Genomic DNA, 14,357 nt, shown 5'->3' with positions numbered 1-14,357 from the left:
AGATGAGTTATTGACAAAAACTTTAAAATAATTGTTTTTTTTAATAGGATTGAAATAGTTGTTATTAAATATTATAAAATGGTAGACTAAAAATATTACAAATAATGCAGATCTAATTAATGATAAAGAAAGCGTTAATGATGAGTCTAGTGTTTTTTATTAAGATGACAAAATGGGTTAAACTGTCCCGTCCCACCAATAACCCGTCTAAAAAAGAGCAGAGCAAAACAACCAACAAGAGATATATGGTTGAAAATCTCGCCCAACCTCATTCTATGGCGGACCAGCAAGTTGGCAGGTACCCGTCAATGTTTTTTTAAAAAAATATTAATCAACAAATTCACAAAAACAATGTAAAAATATATAAATTTGAAGCCAATTTAAGGAAATCTAAATATGTAATGTCCCGCATAATTTTAAATAAATTGTCGTATCAGTTACATGTCAGAACGGAAATAATTTTCAAAGGATTAATTATTTATTGAGAAATCGACGATATTTTGTAAGTATCTCGTAATATTATTCCAACGGGCTTGAGAAATTAAATGGTACGAATTAACGGAGGATAATTATGTCTTTTTAACTTGAAGGGTATTTTGGTAATCTTGCCACTCAAGATTTTTTAAAAAAATAGGCTAAAGGTCAAATTTTCTACCACTTTTCCTCATGTTTCTACACCACTCTAGAACATTTTTCTCTTCTCCTTCCCTCTCAAGTTCGGTCTCCACATTCACCACCATAACCCTCACAATTTTTCACCCAAATCATCATGGAGTCATACAAGAAAGCATGTATATGAGCTTCTAGTGGTGGAGTAAGCAAGAACTAAGTTCAAAAATCATTCTTTTCCTCATTACTCTCAAATCCACCCCCTCCTCATGATTTTCATAACCTTCATTTTCTTTCAAGCCTCATGGGAATTAGCTTATGAGTTTGTATTAGAGCACCAAAGAATGGATTAATCACAAGGTAAATAGCATAATCACTTTTCATGAAAATTTATTCAATTCAAGCTTGGTGTGTGTTGTATGTGTTTTTGAAGATGATTATGTGTAGTAATGGTGTTTAGAAACATGATATGAAGAATGATAGAAAGCTAGAAGCAATGATGTGTGAATTTAGGACTTGAGTTTGTAAATTGTTCATGAGTAGGATTATAGATGAAAAGCATGTTTGGAATTGTAGGGATTATGGCTGAATTTCATGAAAATTAAGAAGTGCAGGTCTGGTTTTGATTCGTGTCTCTTGCTGTGTAACTTGGAGTTAAGTGATTGTTGAATTTTTAGATTCTTCATTCAATTTCCTTCAAATCGGATATAAATTTCATGTGATTCCGTTTAGCAATGAACTCGGAAAGTGCATCTGAAGTTGATAAAATTCTGCAGAAAATATACTTACGGGTTCTGGGACAGGGCTCCACTAAAACATTAATAATTTTCTCTCTGTAATCTGGAATCATGTGATTTTTAATGCTATGGTTAGCTAGCAAAATTACGGACGTTTTAGTACCAGTTTTATTAATTTCGGTTCAGTATTGAGGTCTGGAGAAAATTTTAAAGTATGGGGTCTGATATAGAATTTGTGCAGAATATGGGTTCAATTGTGTTAGTTCACCGAGCGAGCATGAAGCCTCGCATAGCGGAAAGATGCAGAAGTGAATGTTTAATGATTTTTGAGCTTAGTAGGTCTTACATGCACTCTAGGTGTTTGATAATTTAATCCTATGAATTTCATGTTGCTTGGATGATTTTTAATTAAAGAGAATGTATATGCTTTAGTGTGAATTAGCATGATTATGTTGAGTTTCCATGTCTTGCCTTTCAATTGCATGTTTTGGACAATTGATGTTATTATAGTGAAGATTTGAAAGAAAATTTGAAATGCAACCTATGAGTAACATGCTCATAGAAAAAGAAAGAAAGAAAAAAAGAAAGAAATGAGAATATTGATAAAAACTCCGTTTGCTACAACGAGAGATAATGTAGCCTATGACGTACGGGTCATAGTAAACCGTTTGCTACAACGAGAGATAATGTAGCATATGACGTACGGGTCATAGTAAACCGTTTGCTACAACGAGAGATAATGTAGCCTATGACGTACGGGTCATAGTAAACCGTTTGCTACAACGAGAGATAATGTAGCCTATGACGTACGGGTCATAGTAATCCGTTTGCTACAACGAGAGATAATGTAGCCTATGAGGTACGGCTCATAGTAACGAATGAAATGTATAATAAATGATATGAAATTTTAAGTCTAAAATTATTGGAATAATATTTGAAAGAGAACAAAAATAGAACTATGGAACCAAGGAAAATTCTAAGAACCCTCCAACATGAATACTAACATAGCATACACATTTTAACATGAAAGTTATGTTTAGAATGAATTAGCTACGGAGTAATGTTTCATGGGTATTTTATCAATAGTTGGAAATGAGGAATGTTAGCTATGGAACTCCGGCTTAGTTAGCCGAAATTAGTTAGTATCGGAAAAGGATCAGAGACATACTCAGATAAGAATGTCAAAGTATAAGTTATATCAAAATACGATATATTGGATATATGATTGTGATTGATATGATTGTGGTGATTATGATTATATTTGTTATATGATTTGTTTATTGTCGCTGAAATAAATTTTAGGATTGGTGCCGAGCGGAGCATTGCTTCCTCTGATGCTATAGGGAGGAAGGACTCACTTTATCCTTGCCATTGTTAATGGAATTCATGAGGTTCCATTCTATTATATGGATATTGCCATTAGTTTATATTATTGAATTGATTAACGTTAATATTGACGCATATTGATGACATAGGAAATGATTATAGATTAATGTCATACTTTATACATATATATGATGTATATGATAGTAATTTTGTATCAGAAGTATTTATCTGATATGACGTTTTATTTTGAGTTGTACAAGTAGTATGAAAAATAAAGATGTTATTTGGAGATTCTAGCTGATAGAACAGATTTTTTTAAAACAGGATTTACATCTTGGAAATGTTGAAAATACAGAGGAAACTCTGTCGAAATTTCAATGAATATTTCTTTGAAATGAAATTCAAATTGGAATTTTTATTTATTTATTATAATTGTCAAGTTTGATTAATAGGCTTGCCGGGCTAGAATGATCTAGTTCGTGCGCCGGTCACGATGATTGTTTTTGGGTCGTGACAAAGTTGGTATCAGAGCAGGTCGATTCAGATCGTGCCTTGGGTTAATGGAATCTAAAGTTGAAAGTTGGAGGAATTATTTGTGCTTATTAGTAAGTAAATCCTTAAATTTCGAGGACGAAATTTCTTTAAGGGGGGTAGATTGTAATGTCCCGCATAATTTTAAATAAATTGTCGTATCAGTTACATGTCAGAACGGAAATAATTTTCAAAGGATTAATTATTTATTGAGAAATCGACGATATTTTGTAAGTATCTCGTAATATTATTCCAACGGGCTTGAGAAATTAAATGGTACGAATTAACGGAGGATAATTATGTCTTTTTAACTTGAAGGGTATTTTGGTAATCTTGCCACTCAAGATTTTTTAAAAAAATAGGCTAAAGGTCAAATTTTCTACCACTTTTCCTCATGTTTCTACACCACTCTAGAACATTTTTCTCTTCTCCTTCCCTCTCAAGTTCGGTCTCCACATTCACCACCATAACCCTCACAATTTTTCACCCAAATCATCATGGAGTCATACAAGAAAGCATGTATATGAGCTTCTAGTGGTGGAGTAAGCAAGAACTAAGTTCAAAAATCATTCTTTTCCTCATTACTCTCAAATCCACCCCCTCCTCATGATTTTCATAACCTTCATTTTCTTTCAAGCCTCATGGGAATTAGCTTATGAGTTTGTATTAGAGCACCAAAGAATGGATTAATCACAAGGTAAATAGCATAATCACTTTTCATGAAAATTTATTCAATTCAAGCTTGGTGTGTGTTGTATGTGTTTTTGAAGATGATTATGTGTAGTAATGGTGTTTAGAAACATGATATGAAGAATGATAGAAAGCTAGAAGCAATGATGTGTGAATTTAGGACTTGAGTTTGTAAATTGTTCATGAGTAGGATTATAGATGAAAAGCATGTTTGGAATTGTAGGGATTATGGCTGAATTTCATGAAAATTAAGAAGTGCAGGTCTGGTTTTGATTCGTGTCTCTTGCTGTGTAACTTGGAGTTAAGTGATTGTTGAATTTTTAGATTCTTCATTCAATTTCCTTCAAATCGGATATAAATTTCATGTGATTCCGTTTAGCAATGAACTCGGAAAGTGCATCTGAAGTTGATAAAATTCTGCAGAAAATATACTTACGGGTTCTGGGACAGGGCTCCACTAAAACATTAATAATTTTCTCTCTGTAATCTGGAATCATGTGATTTTTAATGCTATGGTTAGCTAGCAAAATTACGGACGTTTTAGTACCAGTTTTATTAATTTCGGTTCAGTATTGAGGTCTGGAGAAAATTTTAAAGTATGGGGTCTGATATAGAATTTGTGCAGAATATGGGTTCAATTGTGTTAGTTCACCGAGCGAGCATGAAGCCTCGCATAGCGGAAAGATGCAGAAGTGAATGTTTAATGATTTTTGAGCTTAGTAGGTCTTACATGCACTCTAGGTGTTTGATAATTTAATCCTATGAATTTCATGTTGCTTGGATGATTTTTAATTAAAGAGAATGTATATGCTTTAGTGTGAATTAGCATGATTATGTTGAGTTTCCATGTCTTGCCTTTCAATTGCATGTTTTGGACAATTGATGTTATTATAGTGAAGATTTGAAAGAAAATTTGAAATGCAACCTATGAGTAACATGCTCATAGAAAAAGAAAGAAAGAAAAAAAGAAAGAAATGAGAATATTGATAAAAACTCCGTTTGCTACAACGAGAGATAATGTAGCCTATGACGTACGGGTCATAGTAAACCGTTTGCTACAACGAGAGATAATGTAGCATATGACGTACGGGTCATAGTAAACCGTTTGCTACAACGAGAGATAATGTAGCCTATGACGTACGGGTCATAGTAAACCGTTTGCTACAACGAGAGATAATGTAGCCTATGACGTACGGGTCATAGTAATCCGTTTGCTACAACGAGAGATAATGTAGCCTATGAGGTACGGCTCATAGTAACGAATGAAATGTATAATAAATGATATGAAATTTTAAGTCTAAAATTATTGGAATAATATTTGAAAGAGAACAAAAATAGAACTATGGAACCAAGGAAAATTCTAAGAACCCTCCAACATGAATACTAACATAGCATACACATTTTAACATGAAAGTTATGTTTAGAATGAATTAGCTACGGAGTAATGTTTCATGGGTATTTTATCAATAGTTGGAAATGAGGAATGTTAGCTATGGAACTCCGGCTTAGTTAGCCGAAATTAGTTAGTATCGGAAAAGGATCAGAGACATACTCAGATAAGAATGTCAAAGTATAAGTTATATCAAAATACGATATATTGGATATATGATTGTGATTGATATGATTGTGGTGATTATGATTATATTTGTTATATGATTTGTTTATTGTCGCTGAAATAAATTTTAGGATTGGTGCCGAGCGGAGCATTGCTTCCTCTGATGCTATAGGGAGGAAGGACTCGCTTTATCCTTGCCATTGTTAATGGAATTCATGAGGTTCCATTCTATTATATGGATATTGCCATTAGTTTATATTATTGAATTGATTAACGTTAATATTGACGCATATTGATGACATAGGAAATGATTATAGATTAATGTCATACTTTATACATATATATGATGTATATGATAGTAATTTTGTATCAGAAGTATTTATCTGATATGACGTTTTATTTTGAGTTGTACAAGTAGTATGAAAAATAAAGATGTTATTTGGAGATTCTAGCTGATAGAACAGATTTTTTTAAAACAGGATTTACATCTTGGAAATGTTGAAAATACAGAGGAAACTCTGTCGAAATTTCAATGAATATTTCTTTGAAATGAAATTCAAATTGGAATTTTTATTTATTTATTATAATTGTCAAGTTTGATTACTAGGCTTGCCGGGCTAGAATGATCTAGTTCGTGCGCCGGTCACGATGATTGTTTTTGGGTCGTGACAAAGTTGGTATCAGAGCAGGTCGATTCAGATCGTGCCTTGGGTTAATGGAATCTAAAGTTGAAAGTTGGAGGAATTATTTGTGCTTATTAGTAAGTAAATCCTTAAATTTCGAGGACGAAATTTCTTTAAGGGGGGTAGATTGTAATGTCCCGCATAATTTTAAATAAATTGTCGTATCAGTTACATGTCAGAACGGAAATAATTTTCAAAGGATTAATTATTTATTGAGAAATCGACGATATTTTGTAAGTATCTCGTAATATTATTCCAACGGGCTTGAGAAATTAAATGGTACGAATTAACGGAGGATAATTATGTCTTTTTAACTTGAAGGGTATTTTGGTAATCTTGCCACTCAAGATTTTTTAAAAAAATAGGCTAAAGGTCAAATTTTCTACCACTTTTCCTCATGTTTCTACACCACTCTAGAACATTTTTCTCTTCTCCTTCCCTCTCAAGTTCGGTCTCCACATTCACCACCATAACCCTCACAATTTTTCACCCAAATCATCATGGAGTCATACAAGAAAGCATGTATATGAGCTTCTAGTGGTGGAGTAAGCAAGAACTAAGTTCAAAAATCATTCTTTTCCTCATTACTCTCAAATCCACCCCCTCCTCATGATTTTCATAACCTTCATTTTCTTTCAAGCCTCATGGGAATTAGCTTATGAGTTTGTATTAGAGCACCAAAGAATGGATTAATCACAAGGTAAATAGCATAATCACTTTTCATGAAAATTTATTCAATTCAAGCTTGGTGTGTGTTGTATGTGTTTTTGAAGATGATTATGTGTAGTAATGGTGTTTAGAAACATGATATGAAGAATGATAGAAAGCTAGAAGCAATGATGTGTGAATTTAGGACTTGAGTTTGTAAATTGTTCATGAGTAGGATTATAGATGAAAAGCATGTTTGGAATTGTAGGGATTATGGCTGAATTTCATGAAAATTAAGAAGTGCAGGTCTGGTTTTGATTCGTGTCTCTTGCTGTGTAACTTGGAGTTAAGTGATTGTTGAATTTTTAGATTCTTCATTCAATTTCCTTCAAATCGGATATAAATTTCATGTGATTCCGTTTAGCAATGAACTCGGAAAGTGCATCTGAAGTTGATAAAATTCTGCAGAAAATATACTTACGGGTTCTGGGACAGGGCTCCACTAAAACATTAATAATTTTCTCTCTGTAATCTGGAATCATGTGATTTTTAATGCTATGGTTAGCTAGCAAAATTACGGACGTTTTAGTACCAGTTTTATTAATTTCGGTTCAGTATTGAGGTCTGGAGAAAATTTTAAAGTATGGGGTCTGATATAGAATTTGTGCAGAATATGGGTTCAATTGTGTTAGTTCACCGAGCGAGCATGAAGCCTCGCATAGCGGAAAGATGCAGAAGTGAATGTTTAATGATTTTTGAGCTTAGTAGGTCTTACATGCACTCTAGGTGTTTGATAATTTAATCCTATGAATTTCATGTTGCTTGGATGATTTTTAATTAAAGAGAATGTATATGCTTTAGTGTGAATTAGCATGATTATGTTGAGTTTCCATGTCTTGCCTTTCAATTGCATGTTTTGGACAATTGATGTTATTATAGTGAAGATTTGAAAGAAAATTTGAAATGCAACCTATGAGTAACATGCTCATAGAAAAAGAAAGAAAGAAAAAAAGAAAGAAATGAGAATATTGATAAAAACTCCGTTTGCTACAACGAGAGATAATGTAGCCTATGACGTACGGGTCATAGTAAACCGTTTGCTACAACGAGAGATAATGTAGCATATGACGTACGGGTCATAGTAAACCGTTTGCTACAACGAGAGATAATGTAGCCTATGACGTACGGGTCATAGTAAACCGTTTGCTACAACGAGAGATAATGTAGCCTATGACGTACGGGTCATAGTAATCCGTTTGCTACAACGAGAGATAATGTAGCCTATGAGGTACGGCTCATAGTAACGAATGAAATGTATAATAAATGATATGAAATTTTAAGTCTAAAATTATTGGAATAATATTTGAAAGAGAACAAAAATAGAACTATGGAACCAAGGAAAATTCTAAGAACCCTCCAACATGAATACTAACATAGCATACACATTTTAACATGAAAGTTATGTTTAGAATGAATTAGCTACGGAGTAATGTTTCATGGGTATTTTATCAATAGTTGGAAATGAGGAATGTTAGCTATGGAACTCCGGCTTAGTTAGCCGAAATTAGTTAGTATCGGAAAAGGATCAGAGACATACTCAGATAAGAATGTCAAAGTATAAGTTATATCAAAATACGATATATTGGATATATGATTGTGATTGATATGATTGTGGTGATTATGATTATATTTGTTATATGATTTGTTTATTGTCGCTGAAATAAATTTTAGGATTGGTGCCGAGCGGAGCATTGCTTCCTCTGATGCTATAGGGAGGAAGGACTCACTTTATCCTTGCCATTGTTAATGGAATTCATGAGGTTCCATTCTATTATATGGATATTGCCATTAGTTTATATTATTGAATTGATTAACGTTAATATTGACGCATATTGATGACATAGGAAATGATTATAGATTAATGTCATACTTTATACATATATATGATGTATATGATAGTAATTTTGTATCAGAAGTATTTATCTGATATGACGTTTTATTTTGAGTTGTACAAGTAGTATGAAAAATAAAGATGTTATTTGGAGATTCTAGCTGATAGAACAGATTTTTTTAAAACAGGATTTACATCTTGGAAATGTTGAAAATACAGAGGAAACTCTGTCGAAATTTCAATGAATATTTCTTTGAAATGAAATTCAAATTGGAATTTTTATTTATTTATTATAATTGTCAAGTTTGATTAATAGGCTTGCCGGGCTAGAATGATCTAGTTCGTGCGCCGGTCACGATGATTGTTTTTGGGTCGTGACAAAGTTGGTATCAGAGCAGGTCGATTCAGATCGTGCCTTGGGTTAATGGAATCTAAAGTTGAAAGTTGGAGGAATTATTTGTGCTTATTAGTAAGTAAATCCTTAAATTTCGAGGACGAAATTTCTTTAAGGGGGGTAGATTGTAATGTCCCGCATAATTTTAAATAAATTGTCGTATCAGTTACATGTCAGAACGGAAATAATTTTCAAAGGATTAATTATTTATTGAGAAATCGACGATATTTTGTAAGTATCTCGTAATATTATTCCAACGGGCTTGAGAAATTAAATGGTACGAATTAACGGAGGATAATTATGTCTTTTTAACTTGAAGGGTATTTTGGTAATCTTGCCACTCAAGATTTTTTAAAAAAATAGGCTAAAGGTCAAATTTTCTACCACTTTTCCTCATGTTTCTACACCACTCTAGAACATTTTTCTCTTCTCCTTCCCTCTCAAGTTCGGTCTCCACATTCACCACCATAACCCTCACAATTTTTCACCCAAATCATCATGGAGTCATACAAGAAAGCATGTATATGAGCTTCTAGTGGTGGAGTAAGCAAGAACTAAGTTCAAAAATCATTCTTTTCCTCATTACTCTCAAATCCACCCCCTCCTCATGATTTTCATAACCTTCATTTTCTTTCAAGCCTCATGGGAATTAGCTTATGAGTTTGTATTAGAGCACCAAAGAATGGATTAATCACAAGGTAAATAGCATAATCACTTTTCATGAAAATTTATTCAATTCAAGCTTGGTGTGTGTTGTATGTGTTTTTGAAGATGATTATGTGTAGTAATGGTGTTTAGAAACATGATATGAAGAATGATAGAAAGCTAGAAGCAATGATGTGTGAATTTAGGACTTGAGTTTGTAAATTGTTCATGAGTAGGATTATAGATGAAAAGCATGTTTGGAATTGTAGGGATTATGGCTGAATTTCATGAAAATTAAGAAGTGCAGGTCTGGTTTTGATTCGTGTCTCTTGCTGTGTAACTTGGAGTTAAGTGATTGTTGAATTTTTAGATTCTTCATTCAATTTCCTTCAAATCGGATATAAATTTCATGTGATTCCGTTTAGCAATGAACTCGGAAAGTGCATCTGAAGTTGATAAAATTCTGCAGAAAATATACTTACGGGTTCTGGGACAGGGCTCCACTAAAACATTAATAATTTTCTCTCTGTAATCTGGAATCATGTGATTTTTAATGCTATGGTTAGCTAGCAAAATTACGGACGTTTTAGTACCAGTTTTATTAATTTCGGTTCAGTATTGAGGTCTGGAGAAAATTTTAAAGTATGGGGTCTGATATAGAATTTGTGCAGAATATGGGTTCAATTGTGTTAGTTCACCGAGCGAGCATGAAGCCTCGCATAGCGGAAAGATGCAGAAGTGAATGTTTAATGATTTTTGAGCTTAGTAGGTCTTACATGCACTCTAGGTGTTTGATAATTTAATCCTATGAATTTCATGTTGCTTGGATGATTTTTAATTAAAGAGAATGTATATGCTTTAGTGTGAATTAGCATGATTATGTTGAGTTTCCATGTCTTGCCTTTCAATTGCATGTTTTGGACAATTGATGTTATTATAGTGAAGATTTGAAAGAAAATTTGAAATGCAACCTATGAGTAACATGCTCATAGAAAAAGAAAGAAAGAAAAAAAGAAAGAAATGAGAATATTGATAAAAACTCCGTTTGCTACAACGAGAGATAATGTAGCCTATGACGTACGGGTCATAGTAAACCGTTTGCTACAACGAGAGATAATGTAGCATATGACGTACGGGTCATAGTAAACCGTTTGCTACAACGAGAGATAATGTAGCCTATGACGTACGGGTCATAGTAAACCGTTTGCTACAACGAGAGATAATGTAGCCTATGACGTACGGGTCATAGTAATCCGTTTGCTACAACGAGAGATAATGTAGCCTATGAGGTACGGCTCATAGTAACGAATGAAATGTATAATAAATGATATGAAATTTTAAGTCTAAAATTATTGGAATAATATTTGAAAGAGAACAAAAATAGAACTATGGAACCAAGGAAAATTCTAAGAACCCTCCAACATGAATACTAACATAGCATACACATTTTAACATGAAAGTTATGTTTAGAATGAATTAGCTACGGAGTAATGTTTCATGGGTATTTTATCAATAGTTGGAAATGAGGAATGTTAGCTATGGAACTCCGGCTTAGTTAGCCGAAATTAGTTAGTATCGGAAAAGGATCAGAGACATACTCAGATAAGAATGTCAAAGTATAAGTTATATCAAAATACGATATATTGGATATATGATTGTGATTGATATGATTGTGGTGATTATGATTATATTTGTTATATGATTTGTTTATTGTCGCTGAAATAAATTTTAGGATTGGTGCCGAGCGGAGCATTGCTTCCTCTGATGCTATAGGGAGGAAGGACTCACTTTATCCTTGCCATTGTTAATGGAATTCATGAGGTTTCATTCTATTATATGGATATTGCCATTAGTTTATATTATTGAATTGATTAACGTTAATATTGACGCATATTGATGACATAGGAAATGATTATAGATTAATGTCATACTTTATACATATATATGATGTATATGATAGTAATTTTGTATCAGAAGTATTTATCTGATATGACGTTTTATTTTGAGTTGTACAAGTAGTATGAAAAATAAAGATGTTATTTGGAGATTCTAGCTGATAGAACAGATTTTTTTAAAACAGGATTTACATCTTGGAAATGTTGAAAATACAGAGGAAACTCTGTCGAAATTTCAATGAATATTTCTTTGAAATGAAATTCAAATTGGAATTTTTATTTATTTATTATAATTGTCAAGTTTGATTAATAGGCTTGCCGGGCTAGAATGATCTAGTTCGTGCGCCGGTCACGATGATTGTTTTTGGGTCGTGACAAAATATATTTTTTTTGAAGAAAGGAAATCTAAATATATAACTAATGACTCAACAAAAAATATGAAAATTATCATTCAAACATATAAATTACATCATAGAAAGGTTTAAAATAAATCAATACGACATCCAAAATAAAAACTTCACGAGTTACCAATTGACTAAACTGCTAAAAATATGAGGCTAAAATCATGAAAAAAAAAGTGTTACAATTAAATAATTTTTTTCTTTACTATATATGGAGGAGAAAATTAGAAATTTAATTGTAACTTATAAATAAAAAGAAGTGAAAATGAGAGTTTTTTTTTTTATTATTTCAACTCTACTAGCCAACCTGCCCCATCCGTCATCGCCCATTTTTCAGCGAGTTAGGGGAGACGGGTACCCTATTCATGGCAGGTTTGAAATCTCAACCTACCCCACTAAGAAAGGTGGGTTAAACGGGCCAACTGGATGGGTACAACCCATTTTGTCATCCCTGTTTTGTACATCTTATTGACAAATATTTGTATTTTTATATAAATTTATAAATATTAAATATGTAACATGTGAAACCCACTTGAATTGACTTGATGATGTTTGCTTGAAACTTTAGAGTGTGCTCCTTTTTTAAGGTATTAGGTTCGATTCTCCCCAATGTCAATTTCGGTTGGCTAGTTTAGCTTATTTTAAAAAAAAATGTAACATGTGCATGAACTTTTAATATTAAAGGTTTAATTAATATTAATGGTTTAATTAATTTGTAGGTCCCTACAATATTTATGAATTTTTTAAAAGGTCCCTAAACTAAAAATAGTTGTAATCAAGTCCTTAAACTATTTTAATTTTTTCTTGGTTGGTTAGTTTATCTTCTTAAAAAAATATAACATGTGCATGGGTTTTTTTTTATATTAAAGGTTTAATTAACTTGTAGGTCCCTAAACTATTTATGAATTTTTTAAAAGGTCCAAAAACTAAAAATAGTTGTAATCAAGTTCTTAAACTAATTTATTTTTTTCTTGGTTGGCTAGTTTATCTTCATAAAAAAATGTAACACGTGCATGAATTTTTTATATCAAATGTTTAATTAATATTAAAGGTTTAATTAATCTGTAGGTCCCTAAACTATTTATGACATTTTAAAAAGTCCCTAAACTAAAAATAGTTGTAATCAAGTTCTTAAACTATTTTTTTTCTCTTTCAATTATGTCCTTCCACTAGTGTGTTGCCCGTGCGATGCACGGGTAGAATTAACGTTGGTTACAAACGGGCAGGTGAAATTACAATCGGTCACAAATTACACGATGACATCATGACGAACATGTAGAATTACAGTCGGCCACAGACAGGTGAATGGAATTACAATCGGTCATTGATTACACGACGCACGAGTGGAATTACAGTCGGCCACACACGACACGACACCACCACAACACAGGAACAAAAACTAAAACTACAATAGTTATAATTTTCTTCAATAAATTTCTTGAGTAATTCTTTTGGAACAATTACATTCTCTTAAATATATGAAAATTATAAACTTTTCTAATAATTTCTATTCCCGATTCTTATGAAAATAAATAACAATCGGTGGGGTGTAAATATCATCTCTTTGATTAGTTTATTGTGAAGATTATTTAATTATTTTTTTAGAAAAATTATTTGGCACTAATTTTGTTGAAAATAAATTATACTTTTTCCATTTAAAAATAAATTATTTTGATTTTTGCCAAGTAGTTTATGAATAGGTAAGATGTCGGAGGTTCGAATTCCAATTCCAATTAATATAGATAGATAAAAAGAAAAATAATCTTAGAAATCATGCACACAAATGGAGCGATTGGAGTTCTAACCTCAATAATAACGTCTGACCTTACAATTTTGGACACGTGGACAACTCACGTGAACATTTAAATATATTATATATATTAATTAATTAGTAAACCACCAAATTGGTCTCTGTATTTGTACCAAATTTTTAAATTGATCTTTGACTCTATTTATAACTCAAAATGGTCCATGTCTTTGTCAAACGTTTCTCAAATTGGTCCGTGACTCGATTAGTTGTTTTGCATTTTAAGCCATTAACGTACCAAATAAGATCCAAAAGACATTATTCCATTAATCACTAAATAATATCCAAAAGACATTGAGTCATTAACACTCAAAATACAAAACAATTAATAGAGTCAGGAACCAATCTGAGAAACATTTGACAAAGACATGAACCATTTTGAGTTATTAATAGAGTCAGGGACCAAATTGAAAATTGGTACAAAGAAAATGATCAATTTGATAGTTTACTCATTAATTAATAGACTAATTAATATATATATTTTTAATCAATATCAAATCCTATCTTATTTTTTATAAATTATTTCACTTATGATGATATAGACA

General features: G+C 32.1%; 1 long non-coding RNA gene across 1 annotated transcript; it reads left to right on the top strand.

The window, feature by feature from the left end:
- The first annotated feature begins 403 nt into the window (after positions 1–403).
- On the top strand, positions 404–11,887 carry LOC146927636 (uncharacterized). Its single transcript, XR_015005761.1, has 5 exons — positions 404–969; positions 2,649–3,900; positions 5,580–6,831; positions 8,511–9,762; positions 11,442–11,887. It is a non-coding gene; the product is annotated as an uncharacterized LOC146927636 (long non-coding RNA).
- The last annotated feature ends 2,470 nt before the right edge of the window (positions 11,888–14,357 follow it).

The sequence above is a fragment of the Medicago sativa genome, chromosome 4 (genome assembly GCF_051527215.1).
Source record: "Medicago sativa cultivar Bolivia chromosome 4, Bolivia_mono, whole genome shotgun sequence".
Lineage (NCBI taxonomy): Eukaryota > Viridiplantae > Streptophyta > Magnoliopsida > Fabales > Fabaceae > Medicago > Medicago sativa.
This window is presented reverse-complemented; position numbering and strand designations above follow the sequence as displayed.